At 40.4% G+C, this 26,269-nt stretch overlaps 1 protein-coding gene and 1 long non-coding RNA gene across 30 annotated transcripts in view; one reads left to right on the top strand and one right to left on the bottom strand.

The window, feature by feature from the left end:
• The window catches only part of CHRM2 (cholinergic receptor muscarinic 2), a 688,089-nt gene that overhangs the window by 646,596 nt on the left and 15,224 nt on the right, over positions 1-26,269 (bottom strand). The gene's annotated exons all lie outside the window — the stretch shown is intronic.
• LOC145523207 (uncharacterized) lies at positions 9,092-14,277 on the top strand. Its single transcript, XR_014066422.1, has 3 exons — positions 9,092-9,354; positions 11,973-12,075; positions 12,966-14,277. It is a non-coding gene; the product is annotated as an uncharacterized LOC145523207 (long non-coding RNA).

Below are 26,269 nucleotides of genomic sequence, written 5' to 3'. Positions count from 1 at the left end.
CAGTCTGGCCAATACAGAGAAATTTAAGAGGGATAAACGGAAACAGACACAGAGAGCAACAGCCAGAGACAGAGACAGATTCCCCCAAATAAGGTTTCTTGCGATGCTAATGGGGTTTGCAACTTACAGGCCCCTGAGAGAAGACCTAGCCACATATCATCACATATTTTCAAAAATTTGCAAACAAGAGATATTTAAATTGCAATGGTTTAGATGATAGTCTCTTTCCACTGATTTCCCATTTGTTATATTTTCTCCTATATCAGGTGATTTTGGTGTAACTATGAATCACTTTGGGCTTCCCTAGTGACTCAGCAGTCAAGAATCTGCCTGCAATGCAGGAGATGCAGCAGACCCGGCTTCAATCCCTGGGTCAGGTAAATTACACTGGAGAAGGGAATGACTACCCACTTCAGTATTCTTCACTGGAGAAGTCCATGAACAAAGTACAAACACAGTCCACAGGGTGGCAAAGAGTTGGACATGACTGAGCGCACACACACACACACAATCACTTTGGGTTTGGGCTAACAACTTAAATTAGGAACACGCTGAGTTGAGTTTTGTTGTAATTGTGAATCACTCGGGTTTGGGCCTAGAAGTTGAGTTAGGGACACACTGAGTTGACTTTAATAGGATTTATTTATATCACTTCGAGTCATTTCTGTTAAGTTGTGACCAATCATCCCAATGTGGAAACGACTTCCAAAAATACTCTTATAGCCCACTCCACCAACCTACCCGGCATCATGATCTGAAATGCATGCTGAGAAGTTAAGCCGTGATGTTAGCGTGTCCTATGGTTGACCCAGCACCAGAACTGATGGGTTGTGAAAGGGAAATGAGGCTTGAAATGTAGGAAATCAAAGTCTAATTTTTATAATATTTTATACAAAAGATTCTATTCCTATCAACGCATGATCAAAACAAAAGTCTTCTCCTATCAAAGGTATACTTAGTTATGCAACAGATACAAATATAAATGCACCATATATTTTTCCCTTTTTTGATGAGAATTCTTTAATGGTATTTACCAGAATGTCTGTGTTTGTAGGGTGCAAACCTGCAACTGTTACATGTTTTATGTATCCCAGGATACTAGATTATACCTCAGAATCTCTCTCACATATTGTCCTGATAAACTCTAGTGGTTCTAGATGAAACAGCACAAATACTGTCACTAACACAGTGAAAGAATGAAGAAACAAGTGCAAATATTCACTGATAAGTCAAGGTATGTGATAAAAGATTCATTTAACTACAATACTTTTAGCTCAGTACAATAGAGAAGCAATTTAAAATACATTAAACTACTCGTTTGTGCTTTAACTTCAGATTCTTTTTTTTTTTCAGAATTATGGATAATACCAAAATGCAAGAGTGATTTTAAAAAATAAGTCAAATATAAACCAAAAGCAAATACTGACTAAAGTTTCAATATCACCAAAATTCTAATTATATCATCATGGAAACTATAATTTGTAGATCAATATCATTAACATGAGGAAAAGAATTACACCAGGATAGTCTCAAAACAGAAATTAAAAAAGCTACAGAGAGACGAATGTTGTAGAACACAAAAACACAATCTGCATTGCTTAATGAATGTTGTCAGATCAAATAATATTCCAGATTAGAAACCTTCTGCCTAAAAAAACTTCAAATGTCTGAAATCATAAAGTTCATATACAAAAGGGCTCCCCAGGTGGTGCTAGTGGTAAAGAATCCTCCTGCCAAGGCAGGAGACGCAGGAGACTTGGGTTCGATCCCTGGGTGGGGAAGATACCCCGGAGTAGGGAATAGAAACTTGCTCCAGTATTGTGGCCTGGAAAATTCGATGGACAGAGGAGCCTGGCAGGCTACAGTCCATGGGGCCACAAAGAGTTGGACATGACTGAGCAAAACATAGTTTAAAGAGGTTTTCCTTAATCTTAGAGAAATCCCAAACATTTTCATAACATCATCAATAAAGGGTTTAAACTGAAATAAATGTTTCTAAACTACTAGTAATACAAATCAATTTTGTTATCAATCATGCTAAGGGAAAAGCTATTATCTTTCTACTCTTTACAGAAGATGACATTTAAAAATTTATTGTCATTTGAAGAGGCAAAGAGAATGCAACCCAAAAATGTAGCAATTACAAAAGTGCATCAGGAAGGTAAGTAATAAAAATAGTGTTCTTTTTTCAGGATTTTGTGATGATTTGGGATTTTGTAATGCACTCTAAAATGCGTAACCTGAGATTTCTCATTCTAAATAAATCTTTGTTTTTGTACCTAATTTAAAGTTGCATTTCTTTTTCTTAAAGAAAGCTCTCCAAACCATTAAAGCCTCAGACCTGGGCTTGCTTCTGATTCATTCTTTGTTAGACTCTAGTGTGTGGATTCAAACAGATTGACCAGTTGACTATTTGATAAAATTTCATATTGACTCAATTCATACTGAATTTAACCACAATGTATCCTATACCTAGACCTCCCAAATGGGCTTCTCTGAGTTCAAATCATATCCTGATATTGAAAAGGATATAATATGAAAAAAAAAAAAACTAGTCAGAGGAAATACTGCTCTCTGTTTTGGAAGGTTCAGCTCTATCCATTGGGAATGATTCCATAGCATTGTTTAGACATTAGATTTTTGAAGATAAATTTTCTAAGTTGTTGTTGTTGTTCATTCGCTAAGTCATGCCTGACTCTTTGCAACCCCATGGACTGCAGCACACCAGCTTTCCCTGTCCTTCACCATCTCCCACAGTTCACTCAAATCCATGTCCATTGAGTTGGTGATGCCATCCAACCATTGCATCCTCTGTTGTCCCCTTCTCCTCCTGCCTTCAATCTTTCCCAGCATCGTCTTCCAGTGAGTCAGTTCTTTGCATCAGGTGGCCAAAGTATTGAAGCTTCAGCTTCAGCATCAGTCCTTCCAATGAATATTCAGGACTGATTTCCTTTAGGATGGACTGGTTGGATCTCATGCAGTTCAAAGGACTCTCAACAGTCTTCTCCAGCCCCAGAATTTGAAAGCCAATTTCACTAGGAAAGACTCAAGCACTTACTCATGATGCTGTTCCTAAGCAAGGTGATATAAAGCTAATATTTGCCCCCTGGCCTGCTGCCATGATGCCACCAATGGATTAATAGAGGAGGCTGAAGACGTTGCAATTTATTGTGGGTCTCTTCCTGCTTAGAGCAACTCTGCGGACTGAAATCCCTGGAATATGCAATCCTTCCTCACTGCCACCCACTCCACACAGAGATCAATAACTCACTTTCTGTGCAATGTTAAGTAAAGTATGTGGAGTTTGAAGGAGATAGAAAATCTTTCCTAAAGATTTCCCTAAATTCTAAACAGTCTTGGCTATGACTCAGAAAAATTTAATTGCTTGCTTTTTTTTGCTCTCCCCAATCTCTTCTCCACTGTAACAAAAAAGACTAAAGAAAAGTTTAAAAGAAAAAAAAAAAGGCAGCAGCATACTAAACACCCAGCAGCTTGATAAGGATAAAAGAGTAGATGGGATAAAATATATCAAATTAAGATTCTTATGTTTCCAGCCAGGCCTCCTCCTTTCAGTGCTTAATAGATCATTAAAAATAGGTACACGCATCCCATCTACAAGAGTTAGTCTTCATAATTAGCTGGTGGTACATGCCACACTCGCAGAGAGCTATTTACAGAGATAGGGACTCAGCAGCATCTTGGTAACACTTCTGTTTTTTATTGTTATGTTGATGAGCAATTGGAATGGCTGTAATTAAAATGACGCCATAATTCGATTTTTAGCGATCTGTTCACTGTCAAAATTAAATATACATGGCAAGAAAAAGGAACCAGGCGTGGTAAACAGCATAAAAGGAAAACAAATGTCACTCTCATGAGACCATCCCACAGTCACACAGGAGAATTACCGAAAAGTGTGCGATATGGTTTCTTTTCTAACAAAGTGGTTTACATATCCTCTTCCACATACTATAAATTACTTTTGAACTGCTCTGACTTCCTCAAATGACAAGTGTATCATTAGCCCCACAAGAATTCCTCCTTGACTTGGCTGTAAAATCAGGTTAATCATGTGCTAGCTGACTTGAACCTCTGTGACAATGTAGGCTGTGAAAATGCTTCAATTCTGAGGGGTGGTGATGGGAGAAGTGGAGACCAAGGCAATATGGAGAGTACTGATCGGGTGAGCCCTTTTTCCAGCTAGATGGAAGTGACTAGTAGCCCTGCGAGGACATAACTGCTGTCCAAAATATGCAGAAGAAATGACCAGGGCATCGCAGAGTTTATCAGTCATTTAGGCTTCCTGAACTTCCAGCAGGAAACCCATCATCTACCCCAGACTCCCTCCTTCCCAGCAGGTGAACCTCTGAGCCACCCAACATACATGACCATCTCCTTCTCACCTCCCTCTAAAGGGGAGCCAAGGGACCACTTGAGATGGCTAAAACAGAGTCATGTAACAATACAGGCATCAAGAGGAAGAAAAGAGCCCCCCAGTAGAAGCAACGTTCCTGCAGCAGAAAAGACTGCAAGAACACATCTGCATCATGGCAATGATGACTCTAATTCTGTGCCAGTTCATGTCATAGCACACATCTATCAATGCCAACCTGGCCTTTCTATTCCAATTCCAATAGAGCAAGAGAAAGTCACAGCTCTGACAGCTATCTGTCATGTCTGTCATTTTCCTGTTTCAGCAAGACAGGGGAGAAATGATGACCTTGGAGACTTTGTGAGGTATAATCTATTTCTCTCTCATTTTCTCTCTGAAGAAGAGGGACTTCACATTACTCATAACTTTTTATATCTATTTCATCAAGTCTGAACATCTACATAAATGTATGATGTTGTTATAATCATGATCATTAATATTAACTCCCAATTAAAATTGTTAGCTCTTCTTTAGAAAGAGAAAACTTGGTAAAATTCTGAAGACCTAACAACCTAAGTTATCTCCACTGACTTAATCTTAGAAAATCCCAGTTTCTTCTCCTTTAGCCTATATTTAATTGAATGGAAAGCTGACACACCAGACCAGAGCTTGCATAGATGCTGCCTTTAAAGGACTCACAAGTCAGAAAATTATTACAGCAATGTGACAATTTCTATTACAAACATATATTCAGGATGCTATGCGAGTTGAGAAAGGGAAATATCTTCCTTCCTTGGGGTCTTCAACTATGCTGTTGCCTTTGTCTACAGGACATTTAGCTCACTCTATGCCTGTTAAATTCCTGACATCCTTCACATCTTGGCTTAAATGACACTTCTCCAGAGAAACTTTCTCACTTCCATCATTTCAGGTATGGTCTACCTGTTAGGTGCTCCCATTCACAGTGCTTATAATTATGAAAATAAAACAATCTATAATTGATTATTGGTTGGATGTATATATCCCCAACTAGACTGTGACTGTCTGACTCACCGTTTATATGCCCAGCATGTTAAAAAAAAAAAAAAGGAGAGGTGGGGAAACAACATATTTAGGATATCTTAAAGCATAAATGGACTTCATAAACACACATAGCAATCAAAGAAGAAATTGTATTCCTGAAAAAGGAAAAAGCAAGTGGAACTTCACATCCATATGGAAAAGCATGTTACCTTCAGAAAACTAACTGGTTCATAGTTCCTTATGATTAGAAGTCAAAGGGGCTAGATGATAAAACTGGAAAAAAGCAGGCAGGAACAAAATTATGAAGCGGTGACACACCAAGGAATTTAAACATAATTCTGTATGTTTGGGGCAGCCACTGAAGACTTACATAAGAAAGTAATTTGTTGCATATTTTAGAAATATGACTCTGGCAATCATGAGGAAAGGAAGAGATTTGACAGGAAAAAAAAAAAAACCTCATTGAGAAAGTTATGTGAAATTATGACTATCTGAATTAAAGTCGGACCTGAAATGGAGAGGAAGGGATGGATTTGAGGAGCTTGAGGGAAGAAGAAGTGATAATTATTTGCAATCATTTGGATGTGGTTGGAAAGGGAACAGGAGGGATAATGGATGACACTTGGGATCCTGGACTAGGTGACCTGTGATATGAGTCCATTGAGATGTTGGTAAACAATATTGCCGATTGGAGGTATGGGTTTGGGTTGAAGATAATAAAGTTAATTTTGCATTTACTGAGTCTGAAGTGTCTATGAGGCTTCCAGTAAGGAGGACAATCAACAAATGAATACACGGACTAATATCTCTGGAGACAGGGGTGGGATAGAGCTGGGGATTTGGGAGCCCTCAACCAATGAGTTCCCTGGTGGCTCAGACAGTAAAAGCATCTGCCTACAGTGCCAGAGACCCGGGTTCGATCCCTGAGTCAGAAAGATCCCCTGGTGAAGGAAATGGCAACCCACTCCAGTATTCTTACCTGGGAAATCCCATGGATGGAGGAACCAGGTGGGCTATAGTCCATGGGGTCACAAAGAGTGGGACACAACTGAGCAGCTTCACTTTTTTCAACCAATGAGTGGTGATTGATGCCATGAGAGCAGATGAGAGGATAGGGAGAAGGCAGAGGATGAAAAGAAAAAGGGGCCAAGTGCGGAGCCGTAAAGAGCACCCACACTTCACTTCTCTGGCCTCTTGCCTCCAGCGCCCCACTCGCCATTCTCTGCTTGCTCAGCTCTCCTCGTCTGCAACAGCCCTCAACCGGCCCTACTCTCACAGGCCTTCCTCCCACCCTCATACCTTCCAAAAGGAATATCAGATGCCCCCAGAGGAAAGCAGGAAAAAGAAAGGCTGTAACTCTCAAGACTATAGCACAATCACAGATAACATGGATGTGTTGATGATTGCTATATTGGTAACTTGTGCTGCCACAAAAGAAGTGCCACACACTGAGTGGCTTAAACTATACAAATTGTCTCAGTTCTGGAGGCTTGAAGTCCGAGATCAAGGTGTTGGAAAGCCTGAATTTTTCTGCATACTGTAAGAGAGAATTTGTTCTATGCTTCTCCCCTGCCTTCTCGTGGATGGTGGCCACCTTTGGTGTTCCTTAGCTTGTAATCACAAGGTATCTACTTTGATATTTACATGCCATGGAAAGTTGTTAAAGGTACCATGGTTATTACTTTTGATAAAACATCAGTAAATTATTTAAATACTATCTCAAAATCATTTAGGGTGAAGCAAAGGGCCCTTAGTAATCCAAATGCCAAGTGTTGGGACACAACAATATGACATGATCAACATGCAAAATTTATAGTCCTTTCTATGCAATAGAAACATGGAATCAGACTTTTGGCAGATGTTCCTCTCATTATTTTAGGCTCTATGACTATCAACATCATTGCTCCCATGGATTTTGTAATGGCTTTGTGTGAAACAAACCTATTCATCTCCGATGATGTAAGACTCAGCTGTTAGGATTGCAGCCATCAGTCCCTGTCGAATCACTGAGGCATCAGATGGGGCCAGTGCTCCCAAGATCATTAAGTTATGGCTTGGCACCCCCAGCAACTGAGTCTCCAGGGCAGTCTTTTCAGAGCTTGTGGCATGGCTGGGTGCAGGGCCAGCACAGGGTGCACGCCCTGTCCCATGCAACAGTGCCAGCCTGATGTTCCATGTTCCTCGGTAACTTTTAAATGAAATCCTGCTTTATGCTTTCTATTGGCTTCAAAGCTTCTTTCTACCATCTTGGAACTGAGTTTGTAGATGCTGACATACCTCTAAATCCCACTGCCCACCTGAGAAAGGGATCAAAAGCTTGTACTTCTTTTTGATACACACAAGGCTATACTCAGAGCCTTCAGGCTGATGAGGGTTTGCTCCAGTTTTTCTGAGGGCATTTTCATTCAGAACAGGTTTTGCCAAACAGAATCACAGCAAACAAACCTTTACTCTTCCTTTGCCTCTGCACTTCCTCCTGCCCCAAAACCTACACCCACACACTTAATTTCTCCCTCACAGTATAATTATAAATATTTGCACAGTGCTTTACATACTCCTGTGAGGAACTATAACCTCCTAATCCCATGAGGTGGCTGCAGCTCCTGTGAGCATCCACACAACAAAATGTTGTCGCTGTTCAGTTGCTCAGTCATGTCCAACTCTTTGTGACCCCATGGACTGCAGCACACCAGGCTTCCCTGTCCTTCACTATCTCCTGGAGTTTGCTCAAACTTATGCCCATTGAATCAGTGATGTTATCTAACCATCTCATCCTCTGCCACCCTCTTCTCCTGCCTTCAATCTTTCCTAGCATCAGGGTGTTTTCCAATAACCGGGCTCATTGCATCACATGGCCTAAGTATCAGAGCTTCAGTATCAGTCCTTCCAGTGAATGTTAAGGGTTGATTTCCTTTAGGAATGACTGATTTAATCTCCTTGCAGTCTAAGGGACTATCAAGAGTCTTCTCCAGCACCAGACTGGAGGGCCACAAAGACAGCCTTCAAATACTGAGATGTTTTCATTTATTTATTATTATATTTGGACAGCCACAAATCAATTAATCTGTTAACTTCAGTGAAACTGGGGTGGGAAATAGAAGGTTCTCTTGCTTTAATTTAAAATTCCTTCCCCCTCTTCCTCCTCAAGCTAATTCTAAAGTTCTTTCAGACTCTCACAATAGTCTGTATAAAATAACCCTATATCAAAATTCCCACCTTGCTAGTCACAAAATAGGAACAATACGTATTTTGACATAATATCCACTCCCTGACTCAGAGCCAATGATGCTATATAAAATTTTAAGTGCAGAATCCTTAAAATTAAGTTACTGCCAAACCAGAGAGGACATATATTGTGAATCACTGAAGAGAAAAATTACAAAGGGCTTGGGTTGGCTGCATTCAGCTAGGTTGATAGCTACGGGGTGGGGTGGGGAGGTGGGGGGGAGAAGCAGGCGAGCAGAGTTAAAGAAAATGAAAATCTAGTTTTATAGAAAATTGGTCAGGACATGGTTGGGGGTGGCAGAAGAACTCCTAATGTCCAGGATGACCTAATAGAGCAGGCCAGTTCTGGGAGGGGTGAGGGCACAGTCAAAGAGATGAAGTAGGCAATAGAAAAAAAGATCGCTAGGGGCATGGTGGCCAATTTGTGAGGACTGTCTGTGAGGTCATCATGTTCTCTGACCAAACACCAGTGGAAATAGCTAAGTTCCAAAGGCTGACTGGAGGCAAGGAAAAGGGCCTGAGGAATGACAGAGCAATGCTGACAGGGAGATGTTGAGAGGGAGCGCTGAGTATTTCAAAACCAGACAAGACTGGGAGAACGCCATCCTTCTCACCAGAGAGGCATCTCACTCACAAAGCTCTTTCCTCTTTCTGCTATCATGGCTGCCAGCCTGCCCCCTGTACCTGGAGTGACATCGATGGTCACTCGTGTGATGGAGCACCCTTCTGTCTGGGTATCTAGTTCTTGTACTTCCTAATTGAAAGCCAGGTTTTTCTATGGATGAGGCCAGAAGGTTAATAATAGCCTTTTACTCCTTAAGATCCTTGCAAAAGTCTATTTACCAGCTCCATTTAACTCCTGAAATCTTCTCATCCCTTCACTCTTGCTGGAACTGTATGAAATCTATTTTCAATCACTGTTTGAGAGGAATCAGTAGCCTTACCTACTCCTCACTTGAACCTTCTCAGATGATGAAGCAAACCAGCAAGCAAGGAGGGGTATTCAGTATTGCGAACATCTGTTTATTACCCATCTCCACTGTCTATAGTATATATCCTCAACCCAGCAGTGAGACTCTATACTTCAGCCTCTAAAGCAATGCCTGGATTTGCATGTGGCTCATTTAAATGTGCTTATCTGTACAGGAAAGGGTCAGGTGAGGCTGTTCCCCAAAGCAACAAGAACCCAGAGGTAAACACTGAGACTTCAAGACCCTGTGACAGCAACTCCTTTCACTTTTTTTTTATTCATGGGATAACACAACAAAGCATTCATCCAAGATCTAAGAAATGGGACAAGATGTTGCATTTTATTCGATCTTGGATAGATTAAAGTTGAAATGAATCAGAAAATAGCAGACAGCAAAAGCACCCTGACAGAGTTTTCCTTTTTCCTAAATAAAAAAAGTACAAAAGGATTGAACGCTTGAGCTATACGATACATCATAGACGCTACTGACCAATAAATCAAAAAGGTAAAGGACATCTAGAAAATGCAAACATAAGCAATTTGACCGTGTCCAGATGAAATGCTGCCAAAAGTGCTATCAGGAACTGCCTGGCTCCCTGCTCAGTCTGCTTTTTCTCCTTTTTGCTCTGTCTGTGGGCTCAGCACTGCCCACATGCTGGCCTCATCCTTGTCCAGTGCCGAGAGTGTAATAATAAAGAGCCCTTATAAGGCTCACAATACGTAATAGCAAGATCACTTTCTTGCCCTGTATTTCCTAATTGAATCTGCAGTCCAGCCTGAGTCTGGGCACTGGTATATTCTATCTGAGCCTCTGGGCCAGTTTCCTGGCCTTCGTCACTCAACATGACTATAGATGTGTTTCCTGAGCGGCAGCATTCCTGCAGCTCTCCTCCAGACTCTTCTGTGGCTAGATTCCTCTGGACTTTATTTCTTCCTTGCTACTCCGTGTCCCTGTTAAGGTCTTGAACATGGTGAGCTGTTCTGATACATGCATTTCATGATTTCTGTAGATTTGAACGCTGTCAAAGCTCATCTCTGGACCATTTTCAGGCCCTACTCTATTGCTACCCCAGTCTCGGCAGTAAGAGCATGAAGGAAAAGATTCAGGAGTTACAGGGGGATTATTTATTATTATGAGTTTATGGATATTTGCTAAGAGCTAGAGATAGCTATAAATATAAATCCATATGGATATTCTCCACTATATTAGGGGAGAAAATTATTACCGTTAGGCAAATCTGAATAATAACCGAAGTAAGTTAAGATACAAAGTAGGAAATGGGTTGTAAGCAGTCTGAGGACAAAGAATTAATGAGTATTAAGCAAGAGGAGCAATTTTTTAAAAATGTACTCCAAACAATGAAATATTTCACAAAATAGAGACTGCAACAGTGCTTTGCAAAATAAATAAATTGAATAAATGGTTTCCCTGGTGGCTCAGATGGTAAAGAATCTGTCTGCATTGCAGGAGACCCAGGTTTGATCCCTGGGTTGAGAGGCCCTGGAGGAAGGCATGGCAACCCACTCCAGTATCCTTGCCTGGCGAATCCCATGGACAAAAGAGCCTGGCAAATCCCATGGACAGAAGAGCCTGGCAGGTTACAGTCCATGGGGCCGCAAAGACTCAGACACAACTGAACTAACACTTTCTTTTCACTATCCCCCGTGGCATACGGCAAGTCATGGCTGGGATAGTTGGAAGCTGTGGTTGCACTTTCTCTAAAGGGCCACCTATTCCCACTGTCATGAAGCAGCTGATGGTTTAAGGGGTTCTATTCTGTTGTACCTCATCACTGACCTCATCCTCATTTTCTTTCTATTTTAAGTGTCTACTGAGTCCTTCCAGGAACTCAGGGCTTAGAGGAATGGGCAGCTTTCACTCATAAATAAACTTGAAGTCAAGGACCCATCAGCTCAGAAGTTTTTGCCATACTGATGGGAATCTTGTTTCTGTCACAAACTGATAAATTAGCACAAGAGTGGGATTATGTAGCTATCTTCAAGCTACCGGGAGACTGGGAAACCACATCAGAATATGCTTCCTGTCATCAGTACTCTTCCAGGCAGGAAATCAAAACATTATCAAAAGTCCTAATGATGACTACCTCATCTAGAGGTAGGTATGCACTGGAAGTTATGTTGTTGAACCTGACCCTGGAAAAACACTTGCATTCAAGCAGTTTTAAAATACTTGGCAAATTGACTAATACAACAGATTTTTTTTTTTTAATCTGAGAATAAAAATGCAAAAATAATTGCCAGATTGCAGGGCAGAAACCCTTAATACAACAAATGACCTAACACCTATAATTCAAACTTGAAAATAATCACTGATGACTGCCTATGTTTTTTAAAAAAAGTCACTGCTGTTTTTGTTAATAGAAAAGTACAAGAAATGACATCCAAGGGTTCAAGACTCCTTTGGGAAGATGACAGACAGAAGGTGACCCTGGGAGCCGATCAAGTACCAAACCAACTATTCATGGTAAGAGGGAAGAAGCATCGGCCTGAGGACCAGTTATCATAATCAGGCTAATGGAGACCTCTGCTCACCGTTATCCAGAGAATATTTTACATAGTGACACTTTTTTAAGCCTGGGGCCACTACTAGCTGACCTTTTAATTTTTAATTAAAAAAAAAGAAGTATTTTCTGATCAATGATCCCCTTGAGAGTCTGATAAATTCTTAAGCTTCTCTCTAGTGGAGAAAAATGCACATAAAATACAAATTTTACAAACAAATTGTAGAGGATTTGTGGACTAACGTCCAACTTGTGAATCCACAAGTCATATATTTAAAAACCCCTGCATTAGGATAATTTTTTAAGATGGTTATAAACAAAATAATCTGTTCATGAACACTTCAAAGGATATAAATAAGAATAGGGAATGATGTCTTGAAGAACACAGTCCAAATTTGTATAAGATTGATCAACCCAAGTCTATCACGTCAGATATAATCTCCAAAATGTTCTGAGGGAACTATTTCATTATAGCAACATCTACTAATAGAACCTCCCTAGGTTCTATGTACTACTATTTTTTTTTAACCTCTCCATCTCTTCTTTACCCTCATATTTATTCCTCTCTCTTCTCTTTGTGATTTCTCTCCTTTGACCTCCATCAGCCAATTTCTTATTTTCTTTTTTGGTGACTTTACTTCTGCCCTAGGAAGTATAAGGCAGGAATACATTTCTCTACAGCTTTAGGAACCTAACCACACCAAATGATCAACAAGTTAATAAGCTTCTTGAAAAGTTTCCTCAATGTCACAAACAATGTTTATTGAACTTTAAATTGCAAAACCAGGTAGCTCCCACAAAATAAAGGAATGAGACTGAGCTAGTCAATGCTGAAGCATGTCATTCATTACAGAGCTTTCTGTCAGTTTCACTGGCTCGGCCATGGACAGAGAATGGATAACTCCTATACGATGATCTGAAAAAGGACACTCAGGAAGAGAAGTGATCGGAAACCCAGACAGCAGAGAGAGTAATCAGAGACTAGATGGCTTTCTGGAACAAATACATCATTTGGATTATGTTTAAAACACCAGAAGACTCTGAAAATAGCAGCAGCAGCATCCAGGCTCTGAAGGATGTGTTTCAATATATATACAATATGCAACAGACATTTGTCACACATCCGTCTTCCAAGCCATATCCAACACTTCTGGCTGGTGACCACAGTCAACAAGGTCATCTTCTATCACAAAGGACTAATGCAGATTTTACAAAGCACTATCAGATTTGTCAAGTAGTTCTAAAAGAACAATGAAAAGTGTTGGCTATTTGATTATGATTATGAGCAAAAACAAAAAGAATGCATCTGAATGCGGTTTTGTCAGGTAGTTGGTAAAGCATGGAAAAGCACAGAAAAGAGGAAAAAAATGAAGTAGGCAAGCTGGACCCAGTTTATGTCACTTCCCAGAGTGATTCAGGCTTCAAAACAAAGAAACATTGTGAGCACTCACTAAATGCAAGGCAGTGTTCCATGCTCTAAGCCAGTGATTTTCAAATCTAACTGTCCATAAAAATTATTTGGGCAAGCTTTAAACAAATCAGATTCCAGAGACTCTCCTTAAAACTTCTAAATCAGGAGATGAGAAGGAGGTTCAAGAGGAAGGGGATATATGTATACCTATGGCTAATTCGTGCTGGTATATGGCAGAAACCAACACAATATTGTAAAGCGATTATCCTCCACTTAAAAATAAATAAAATTTTTTAAAAATTCTAAATCAGAATCTCTGAACTGGGGCCCTAGACTGTAAGTTTTTAAAGGGCACCTCAGGTGATCCTGATACAGCCAGTTTTGAAACTGCTGCTAAGGACATATAGAATTAATAAGACATAGTCCCTGCCCTCCTGTACTTGACAGTACAATTTCTGAGAAAATGTATAAGTGTAGAAAAAATGAGAAAGTATCAAGCATTACATAACAGTACAGCAAAGCAAGGGATATCACAATGCAGTAGATAATAACGTTCACTTTTCTTTGTCCTTTGACCAACCCCTGAGAAATAAAAGTTATGATACCAAGACCAACTGGGACCAAAAAAGAAAAAAAAATCTCTCCAGTTTACTAAATTATTTCAGGTTCAAATCAAAATTTATGTGGCTGTAAAAGGCAAACACTGTGTAAGGAAAAAATTCAAGTAAATAAAAAGATTTATCTGTAGCCAAAATTATTCCTCCCATATTCATAAACATGTAAATCATTCCCCAAATTAACCATTAGCACAGAGCTAATGATTAAGCAACATTTATAATAATAATGAAAGCACATTAGAAGAATGTGTTGACATCTTTCAAATTTTGACAGCTCCTAAAAAATAATTTTTATTTTAGTTTGTCTAATTAAATGGACTACAGTTGCTTGGCACTGACCTAAAAATCTGACTAAAAATTATAAGCACATAATTGTATGAAAATAAAAGAGAAGAAGAAATAGAAGAGCATAAAACTTACAACACATTAACCAAGTTCTTGATAAATAACATAGGTTTCACATTCAAAACCCTAGTTCTGGTCACTGGTCTTGGCTCTTTGCCCTGAACCTGCTCAGGTAGCCTCCAGGTGTGAGGCAGACCCTGGTTTCCAACCAGCAGTTCCCTGAAGTCATCTGCCAACAAGCCTTGACTTTGGAGTTCTGGCTGCCCTAGAATTCCCAGGAGCCCTGTTAGAACACCCTACCTCATCACCTTGAACCCTTAAAGGTAACTACTTCTCTGGGCTATGATATGTTGATGCTTACCCTCCTTCTGGCCCACAACTCTTGTTCATCTTTAATCAACATGAATGTCACAATGTGGACCATATTTCCAACAAGAATTTCACTTGCACTTGAAATGTCCTACCTAGTGGCATTTTATCCCACCAGATAGATTGTTCTGAGATATTAAGAAACCAATCATCAACTATTTTTGCCTCCTTAGCTCATCATTAGTTAACTTCAAAAATACAAAAAAATTTGAAGTTACCTCTTCTCTGCAAATTTAAAAAAAATAAAATACCATATTTATGCACAAGAAACCATGAAAAGAATATAAAACAATATAGAGCAAGGGTAAAACCTGCATGTGTCCTCCAAATATAGGAGAATTTTTAAAAAGAAGCTGTATCTAAACTTTCTGCATATAAACATTGTATCTTGAGTTTTTGAGAATCATATCCTAGCCCTAACTCTGCTCTCAAACTAAATAGAAGACCTTACCCAAACTGCTTTGTCTCTCAGAGACCCCGTTTGTTAAAAGAGAGATTGAATTAAATCAATGTTCCTGAGTAGAGAGGGGATATGAGAACCATCATAAAGAATTTCCAAACTCATATCATCCATCGTATTGTCTAGAGAATTCAGACATCACCTGCCTTAAATCTTCACATGAAAGCACAGCAGAATATGGGACACCTGGGCAATTTCATTTGAAACAGCACCCCCATGTAATTCTATTATCACTCCCTGCCTTCCATTGCCACTGACCTGATGGTCTTCAAGGACTTCTCTATTTCTCACATTCTCTTTTCCCAGAAAAAAACAACACCAGGACTTCCCTGGTGGCCCAATGGTTAAGAATCCATCTGCTAATACAAGGGACAGGAGTTTGATCCCTGGTCCAGGAAGATTCCACATGCTGCGGGCAACTAAGCCCCTGTGCCACAACTGCCAAGCCCATGTACCCTAGAATCTGTGTTCTGCAACAAGAGATACCACAGAAATGAGAAGCCCATGCATCACAACTAGAAAGCAGCCTCAGCTCCCCACAATCAGAGCAATCCCATGCACAGCAACAAAGGCCCAGTGCAGCCAAAAATAAAAAATTTAAATATTTTTTTAAAAAAGAAATACACCTCTTTAAAAAAATACCATATTGGAAAATCTTGATCTGTACCCTAGATATATAAGAAGGCATTAAGTAGGCAGAGGCAGTTATTCTCAAGCCTCTGCGCACATAAAAATTTGATTTAGTGAGCATTTATTCAGCACCTACTTTGTCCCAAAGCAGTCAGATGGAGTCAGTGGTAAGCAAATAAACACAAATGCACATGACTCAAAGCCAAAGTCCCTGATCCCATGAAACTTGCCTTCTCTAGCCCTGTCCCAGAGATTTCAATTCAGTAGAGCTTAGATGTAGACCAAAAAGCTGCATTTGAAGATGAAGCCCAGGCAACCCTTATACAGATGATCCAAGAACCACACTGAGAAACATTAGATTAAGAAATCGGATTGTCAAGTCGCTGGAACTCAAAGCTTTTATAAAGTTGGTGGACTCTTTTTAAGAACTATTTTGATTCCATGTGCAATAACTTAACTATACACAGAGCGACTATGGAGCACATGAGTATATCCCACTGAGCACATGAGTCTATCCCACTGAGTTCATTAAAAGTGTCCTCATTTCAACCTTCTCTCAGTTAAGTCCCCCCAATGGCCACTTCAGCACTGCCTGACACCAAAGGAGGAGAAAGCAGTACAAAGAGACGGTCATCCCAACTGCACTGAAATATCTTACTTTTACCAACCCTGAAAACACATATAGCCATAACACTTTGCTGGGGCTCTCCCCCAGAGATGTGAAAGGGACCCCGTCAAGTGAAACGTCCTGAAACTTAGGCTCCATTGGCCTTACTGTAATCCTCCCTCTGGTTGGGGTTGGGAGGGGTGGCCAATATTGTAAAGACAGAGGCAGACACAAACACATGTGAACGAGATCGTGTGAGATCTGAACTTGATACTAGATCCATTTTAAGAGTTTAATAAATATTTTTGATGAATTATCATCAAAACCTGTTTGATGTTCCCCAACAGTGGTGACTCTTAAGGAAGGAAGAAATAAGGATTGTCTCAGATTGCTCTTTGGAAGTGGGATGTATATGTATTCATCTGAAAACTCATATCCAATATTTCTATTGTTTTTTTTTTAATACAAACTACAGAAGGTTAGATTGACAAAATCTTGACTTGGAGGATATACAGACTATAGAGTGAGACAGCATTATAGCAGTTGTGGAGTTTAAAGAGGTTAATTCCTTTAAGGTTCAAGAAGGTGGGAACTGAGGCGTCTCAGTGGACGAGGGACAGGTAGGATGGACAGAAGAGCTTAATTTAGTCTCTGTCCCAGTTCCTGCCTTTGTCTTTCCCAGATCCCTCTAAAGGCAGATGAGTGGTCAATCTAGAGAGGAGATTGGACTTTCACAGGACCCAGGCTCCCCTTGGGGATAGGAAGACTGAAGTCAGAGTCTAAGAGATTTCCATGCTATGCTGAAGAGGTTAGATTGATCCTAGAGCCCATGGGGCTGATAGTGATGAACTTGGAGTTTGGCAAGATAGCTCCAGTATGGTAAGGAGGTTGCACTGGGGCAAGAAGGCCAAGTTGAACCTAAAGAAGAGTCAGGAGCCTGTGACACTGCTCCAGGCAAGAGGTAGTGAAGGACAAACAAGGGCAGTGGCAATGATGATGAAGATCACAGGACCTGGAGCTGCAAGGAGGGAGGGGAGTGCCAACACCATTTCCCTCTGGCCCCAGCTCCGGCCCCTCCACTCAGTCAATATTCTCCTACCACCTTCCAGAGATAATCATTTCTCACAAGTCCTCAAGGGCCACGGTTCTATTCCAGCTATATACCCACATCTGCCTAACAAGTTCTGTTCAGTTTAAGAGAAGAGACTGGGATCAAAGAACATGAAGGACTCTACAATAGGGTAGGGCCAAACCTCCAATACCCAGCTACTTTGTTTTCTAAAGGATGATTGATATCATGTGCCAAATGGATTTCATCTTCCAGGACTGAATTTTTCTATGTTGTAATGATATAAAATGACTTAAGCAACTTCACACTAATGCCTAGCTTGTCTGGATTTCTTCCTCCCTCTCAGACTCCCCCAGGCAATCTCCTATTAAGTTATGCAAGCTTCAGAACCTTCTTTCTTGTGCCTATGAGTTAGAGAACTGCCTCCTCCACTCAATTAATTTCCAGAGTATACTAAGTTGCTTGTTTCAGAACCATCCCACTCCAGATCAAAGGCTAAAAAGATCCATCTAGATCACAAAGGATCAGGAGCCAGCTGCAGCATCCTCTACAGGACACAGGTTAGTGTCAAAAAATAAATAAATAATAAAGATCTGTCTGCACCTGCCTTCAGTACAAGTTTTCCACAACTGCTAGAGGATAGGGAAGATGGACAGTATTTTCTAATTTTATCTTTTCTATAATACCTTCACAAAAAAGCAAATCTGTGAATCTCTGTACTCTTTGTTCTGGGAAAATGTTGTACGTATTTTCTGTGTATATTAGATATATATTCTAACAATGCCCTTCAAAAGAGTGAGATGTCTGTGAGATTCTAAAGTCATTTTAAGCATGCATTCTCACTACAACTGATAACTAGAAGGGAAAGAGTGCCACCATCTCGTGTCTGGTCACATTAAAGAAGACACTAAGGTCCAGAGAGGTTGAGAAACTAACTCAAGATCACACAGCAGTTCCTCAGTCATACAACTCTAAACTGGTTTTCTTCCAACTATAGCAAGCCTCTCCCTTACACAATGGAGAGATGTAGGATCAGAAATGGTTACCAATCAGACAGACTGGACTTAGACAATGTGGGGTCCCGGACAACTTATTTAACCTCTCTGTGCCTCTTGAACTTATCTAGGTAATAGGAATAACCACAGTTACCTACTTTATAGAACTACTGTGGGAATTACATAAAATATGCTAAGTGTCAGCATATGTAGGTATGTTATAAATATAAATTACATCAAATATAATATTAATAACAATATTAAAATTTAATGGAAGCAGTCATTAATGTATGACTCCTGAATGGGCTACTTTCACTGAATTTCTGGTAAGAAATAAAAACCCAAATAAACAATTGAAAAGGAGTATGTCAAGGCTGTATATTGTCACCCTGCTTATTTAACTTATATGCAGAATACATCATGAGAAACGCTGGGCTGGAAGAAACACAAGCTGGAATCAAGATTGCCAGGAGAAATATCAATAACCTCAGATATGCAGATGACACCACTCTTATGGCAGAAAGTGAAGAAGAACTAAAGAGCCTCTTGATGAAAGTGAAAGAGGAGAGTGAAAAAGTTGGCTTAAAGCTTAACATTCAGAAAACTAAGATCATGGCATCTGGTCCCATCACTTCATGGGAAATAGATGGGGAAACAGTGGAAACAGTGTCAGACTTTATTTTTGGGGGCTCCAAAATCACTGCAGATGGTGATTGCAGCCATGAAATTAAAAGACGCTTACTCCTTGGAAGGAAACTTATGACCAACCTAGATAGCATATTTAAAAGCAGAGACATTACTTTGCCAACAAAGGTCCGTCTAGTCAAGGCTATGGTTTTTCCAGTAGTCATGTATGGATGTGAAAGTTGGACTGTGAAGAAAGCTGAGCCCCGAAGAATTGATGCTTTTGAACTGTGGTGTTGGAGAAGACTCTTGAGAGTCCCTTGGACTGTAAGGAGATCCAACCAGTCCATCCTAAGGGAGATCAATCCTGGGTGTTCATTGGAAGGACTGATGTTGAAGCTGAAACTCCAATACTTTGGCCCCCTCATGCGAAGAGTTGACTCATTGGAAAAGACCCTAATGCTGGGAAAGATTGGGGGCAGGAGGAGAAGGGGATGACAGAGGATGAGATGGTTGGATGGCATCACCGACTCGATGGACATGGGTTTGGGTAGACTCCGGGAGTTGGTGATGGACAGGGAGGCCTGGCGTGCTGTGATTCATGGGGTTGTAAAGAATTGGACACGACTGAGCGACTGAACTGAACTGAAATGGTTTTTAGGGTAGTACAACAAGCCAACAATTATTTCCATAATTTGAAGGTTGCTGCTTGAATGTATGTACTTCCTCTGCCTTTTCAGATAAACCTCTCTCGTTTCTCCTCAAATACTTCTAGATGCAAGCTTCCCCAAGACTTCTCTGAAGCAGGCAGATACAAACTGTATATAAGGATCACTACTGCAAAGTTGCTTCAACAAATACTCCATGCTTTGCTCTTCATGTTATTTTCCTGGATTTTACTGTATTAGGTTCTATGATACTCCTGTATTTGAAGCTGACTGGATATAACCACTGATCTCTACAACACAACAATGTCTTTTCCCTTTTCCTACCAGCCCTCTCGGAATATAGTAACAGAGTCTCCAAAATGTAATATATTCATTCTTATTTTAGAATTTCTGAATTCTTATTTTAGGACAAACTTGGTTTGGTTTTCAAACTTGGATGCATGTTGGAATCACATGAAGAACTTTACAAGGTACCTATGCCTAGATCCCACCCCCACAGGGTATAAGTTACTTGGTATGGGCTAGAGCCTGGATATTGGGAATTTTTAAAGCTTTCCAGATGACTCTAAAGTGCAGTCAAGGTTGGTCACTTCTGATGGAGGGATTTCAGTGGCTGCAGAGATCTGAAGCCTGGAACCGAAACATTCCTTTCTCTGGGTGGCCTCCTAGAGCTCCCCAAAATCGTGTTGTCCACATGTCCCTCTGTTCCCTAAAAGTATCTCCTTTATAGAATCTCTCGTGATGATTTGCATTGATTTGCTTCTATGCACCTCCTTAATTCTGCACTGTGAGCTTCTGAGAGCAGTGATCATTTTTCTCTCATTCCCAACACCTCACAGAAGCTGGCACATAGGAGGTGCTCCATGAACATGTGTCCCATCAGACTGAAAGAGTTTATCCCTTCTACCTCTCCAACCAAAGTAACCAGGCAAGAGCATCTCTTTCCAGAAAGCCAGGACTGAGATGCTGCACAGACAGCACCCAAAGCATCCCCCAAAGGAACCCCTCCACTGAACCTGCCCCTCACCAGTAAGTCAGAGACAGGCATGCATAGCTCCACAGCTGACAGTTTATAACTTGCAAAGTGTTCTTTCTGGAGGCTCCTCAAGAGTGAATGTAATTAAAACCTCTGCATATTACCTCTTCCATTGTCCCTGGTACTGGTCCCCGCCTGTAGTTCAGATAAGACAAGACTGATGAATGTGAATATGTCTGAAGTTAAAGCAGGCAGTAGATAATGAAAAAGGCTGATTGGAAAGTCCTTATCAACTAAAGAGAGTCCTGAGATATGCAGAGCAGGAAGACTGCACGTAAGTCCGCAATCCAAAGTCAAGAAGTGAAACAGCTGTTGCTGCAAACTCTTCAGGCTTCTCGCCACTGACACAGAACAGTCCCTCAACTCCAAAGAGAATCACAGTCTATGGAAAGGCGCCCTCTGGAGTTGTGCAACTTAACAGCCTTAATGCACCTGTAATGCAAGGCCACTTTCACTGTAAATAACTTCAAAACAAAATCACTTACAGTGATGATTGCTACTGTCATCCCATATCTCTGACTCACACTCCCAGATCTCACCTCTCCATTCTGACAATCTGGTCAATTCCTGAGAACCTCTCAGCTCTGAAGTCCTGTTCCAAGCTCCCCTCTCCTCTCAGCCCTGAGCTCTAACCTAGCGTTATGGACATTGTTAAAACCACCAGAATTTTGGTGGATTTCTATGCTGCAAATATTGACTGCTGCCTTCCTTCGTGTTGTTGTTACCTTGCTGTGATGGAACAACATTTGAGACTCAGCCTTCACCCCATTCCTGCCATGGCAGAGGACAGTTGGTTTTTAGCACATCTATCCATTCTTAGGACCTCATCACTCCCATTGTTCAAAGGCTCCTCCCAAGTCAGTAGGGTATAGTGATAGAGGTTACTGACCTTGGCATGGGATGGTCTGGGTTCCAATCTCAAGTTCACTACTTATAAGCACTAACACTTTTGGCAAGTAGTCGTGCTTCAATATTCTCACCTATCATATGTGGCTGATAGTAATAGTATCCACCTCATGAGATTGTTATGGGGCTTAGCTACTGATCTTGTAGACAAGTACCTAACATGGATACATCAGTATCATTCCCAGATGTGAGCTCTGGGGTGAGATTGACTTGGTTAGAATTATATTCATAGCACAAGTAAGCATCTGGTTACCCCTCATTAGTTTTCAAGATAGGTAAGTTCTTCCTCACCTCTTTCCTTTTCTAGCCTTTAACTTACAATGTTCTAGAGAATGCCTATGTTGTATTCTCCCCTTGTTGATTAAATTTACTTAACATTGAAATAATGTCTTTCTATTGTAAAAATGGTATCTTTCTGTGGATCTAGGACTGTGGAAACTTTCTCTACTGTCAGATTTCTAGTTTACGCTCTCTGCTTCCATTATTTTTCTCACTGGCTACTTTCTCCAGTTACAACCTGCCCAAGTCTATCCCAACCACATGTTCTCATCTCCTACCACAACCAGGAAATTACTATTTCCCTTTATAATATTTTAGGACTTCCCTGTAGCTCAAATGGTAAAGAATCTGCCTGCAATGCAGGAGACCTGGGTTTGATCCCTGGGTCAGGAAGATCCCCTAGAGGAAGGCACAACAACCCACTCTAGTAGTCTTGCCTGGAGAATCCCATGGACAGGGGAGCCTGGCGAGCTATAGTCCTTGGGGTTGCAGAGTCAGACATGACTGAGCAACTAACTAGTGCTACTGCTTATAATATTTTATTAATGCTTCTGAAATATAGAACTGATGTAAAAAAACCCCATTATCATACTTTAAAAAAAACTCTTGGAACTATACATTTAGATTTTAACAAAGGACTCCATGTAACATTCCCACATTTAAAATCATTTCTTAAGATTTGAGATATTTTCCTAAATTGGAAATAACAAGATAAAGCTTAGGTGAAATCAAATAGTGAAATAAAGAAACTGAATAGGATACTACAAGATCAGGACAGGAAGGAGGGGACTGTAGTTTCGATTCCCTCTAAGTATGGCAACAGAAAAGTGGCAAGGACTACTGTAAGTTAAAAATGCCGATGAATGCTACCTCCAAGAGCCTCTCTGACTCAGATTCTGTGTGTCTCCTGCCTGCGTGTTCTTGGAAGTTATTTTCTGCTTGGTTGTAACTTGAAGTAGCTTGTTCTTTTGGGTGGAGGAGATGCAATTTTGGGAGAGCACATTATTTCTAAGAGCTTTTCAGAGCAATGAGCTACCCACAAATGACTCATCAGAAAAGCTTTTAGATCCTAGAATGGCCAAGTTTATCATCTAAAAATGCTCCCAGAGAACTTTTTTCTCTACTTCAGCTTCCTGTCATTTGAACTTTCACCCACTGGTCTCTTAGGAGCGTTTCTCAGGGACTCACGAGTCGGGCATACATCTCCCAATGAGTTCATCCCCCCAATGAGTTCATCCCTTCTGCCATGACTCGGCACCCCACAGCATGATGGGTGGCCACAGGGCAATGATGGCAACTGTAGGGAGAATGGCCATCTGGCCATGTGCACCAAAACAGAGAACCACGCCCTTTTAATTTAGTTTGGAAGTATGTTTACAGTTAAATACTTGCCCTGGCCCAGTCTCCCCAACCTCTACCACTGTTTTATACGGAATTTTTCATTCTGTAGTAAACTAGGAGTAACTTTGGACCCTGAATTAATCACCCATCTCTATCAACAAATGTTACCAATGTACCCCTTCATATTTCAGTTGAGACTTTTTAATAATGGGATTTGTTGTAGTTGTTGTTCAGTCTCTAAGTCATGTTTGGCTCTTTGTGATCCCATGGACTGCAGCACGCCAGACTTCTCTGTCCTTCACTGTCTCCTAGAGTTTGCTCAAACTCATACCCATTGAGCCAACGCCTTGCAACCATCTCATCCTCTGTTGTCCCCTTCTCTCCCTGCCCTCAATCTTTGCCAGCATCAGGGTCTTTTCCAATGAGTCAGCTTTTCACATCAGGTGGCCAAAGTATTGGAGCTTCAACTTCAGCATCAGTCCTTCCAATGAATATTCAGGGTTAATTTCCTTCAGGATGAACTGGCTTGATCTCCATGTGATCCAAGTCTCTCAAGAGACTTCCAAATGGGACTTGGGTAGATAGTAAAAAAGGTTAGTATTTTGGGGAGAAGAGGGAGATTGACAAGAACCAAGGTATAGAAAACTTGGAGACTGAGGTCTCATGTCAAACTTGGAAATAAATAACAAAACATTTAAATCGAAAATGTTGAATATTGTTTTGTGTTAAAACAGTTCTAAACAGAAATTAGGCAAAGGTTCTTTAACAAATGAATCTGGAGATCTGGATTAACAGACTGAATGCCTTGACTGTCAAAGCTATGAAGTAGGAAAGCTCTTTGAAATCGTAGGACAAAATGGAATGTGAACCTGTGTAAACTGAGTAATTGAGGATAAACTGTAATAGCTGCATTTGTTTCTTAGGGCCACTGTAACAAATTACCACAAAATGATTGTGGTAACACAAATACGAATTTATTGTCTCACAGTCCTGGAGGTCAGAAAGCCAAAATGGTCTCATTGGGCTAAAATCAAGGTGTTGGTAGGGCCAGGCCATGTTCTTTAAGTTCTAGGGAAGAACTCATTTCCTTGCCCTTTCCAGCTTCTAGAGGCCACTAGCATTCTTTGACCTGTAGCCCTTTCCTCCATCTTCAAGGCCAGCAATGGCCAGTTGAGGCTTTATCATATCCTATCACTCATACAGTCTTCTGCTCCCTTTTCCACCTTTAAGCATCCTTTTAAGTACACTGGACCCACCCAGATAATTCAGGACAGTCTTCTTAAAGTCAGGTCATCAGCAACCTTAATTCCATCTGCTATAATTTCTTTTTTCCATGTAAGGTTAACATTTTCACAGAATCTGGGAACTGGGATGTGGACATCTTTGGAGGGCCATTACTCTACCACAGGAACTTTTTTAAAAAGCATTAAGAGGGACTTCCCTGGCAGACCAGTGGTTAAGACTTCACCTTCCAATGCAGGGAGTATGGGTTAGATCCCCGGTCAAGGAGCTAAGATTCCACAGGTCTTAGGGCCAAAAAACCAAAACATAAAATAGAAGCAATGTTGTATTAATAACAAATTGTATTAATAAAGACTTTATTGTATTAATAGACTTTAAAAATGGTCCACATCAAAAAAAAATCTTTAAAAAAAAAAAAGCCTTTAGAGAATGACAATCAGTAAGAGAAGAAAACCCAGTGGAGAGAGGGGAAACGGGAACCCACAGTGTAGCTCACAAATTAAGGTAGGAATTACAAACTGAAATGAGTTTAGGAACTAGCTCTCCAAAGGAACTGTATTAGACCACACTTTGGGTTCTAACTCAGGATCATTTGTAATGCTTCCCCATTGAAAGGGTAGGGGTCGTTGTTGCCCTTTTGTGAATCCATATTAAATGGAACAAAATTCTTGGAGATTACAAATTCACTCATCAATCAAGGAAAGATTCAAGCACTGCTGTTCCATGAAGCTCTCCCTACCCCACGGGCAGAATTAATTTCTCTTCCTTGGATCACTGTCCCTTGTGCTCTCCTTTCCAACAGTATTTATCATTCTGTAATGTAATTTCCTGTTTTCCTGGCTGTCTCCCTGCTGGATGATGAGGTCCTTTTGAGAACAGGGACCATGACTTAGACATCTTTGTATTCTAAGCACCCAGCAGAATGGCTAGCATAAGGAAGGCATTCAACATGCCTTCCTTACTGAATGAAAACCTGTGGGATGAATTGAGAATATTCTGAGCTACCTCCAGGTCTTAGGGGAAGGTGACTGGATGGTATTTGGGGATTATAAAGTAGATGATAGCTTTAAAAATAAGAATAATGCACAGTAAATCTTTAAGTCCTGAGATGCATCTGAGAGAGGGAGACAGGAAACTGAAAGGAATTAAGAAATGAAGACATCTTCCCTGATAGACTGCAGATTGAAAAAGCAAGGTCAAAACTCGGACGAGAAAATTTACCTGCTGTGCCTTTATACATTCTGGACTATACTTAGCATACAAATGAATGTTGGAAAAAATACCCCAAGCACCAAAATGACAGATCCAGGAAGAGGGGTGGAATATTACATAATTTTTAAGCAGTTACAATTTTTGGTTAATTAATGATATATGTTAGAAAAATGTTCTTCATATACAATTTATTTCCATAATACTTCATGGAAAATGTTGACATTAACCACCTAGGAAGAAGAACAAATTTCTGAACTTCTTCCATTCCTTTTGGAAATATAAGATTGATTTTGAAGTTTCATGAATTCCATGTTAAATTTGGAAGAGAAGAGAAACTAAAACTCTG

The sequence above is a fragment of the Giraffa tippelskirchi genome, chromosome 10 (genome assembly GCF_054371585.1).
Source record: "Giraffa tippelskirchi isolate mGirTip1 chromosome 10, T2T-mGirTip1v1.2.pri, whole genome shotgun sequence".
Taxonomy (NCBI): domain Eukaryota; kingdom Metazoa; phylum Chordata; class Mammalia; order Artiodactyla; family Giraffidae; genus Giraffa; species Giraffa tippelskirchi.
Note: the sequence above shows the minus strand (reverse complement) of the source record. Positions and strands in the feature narration are given on the sequence as shown.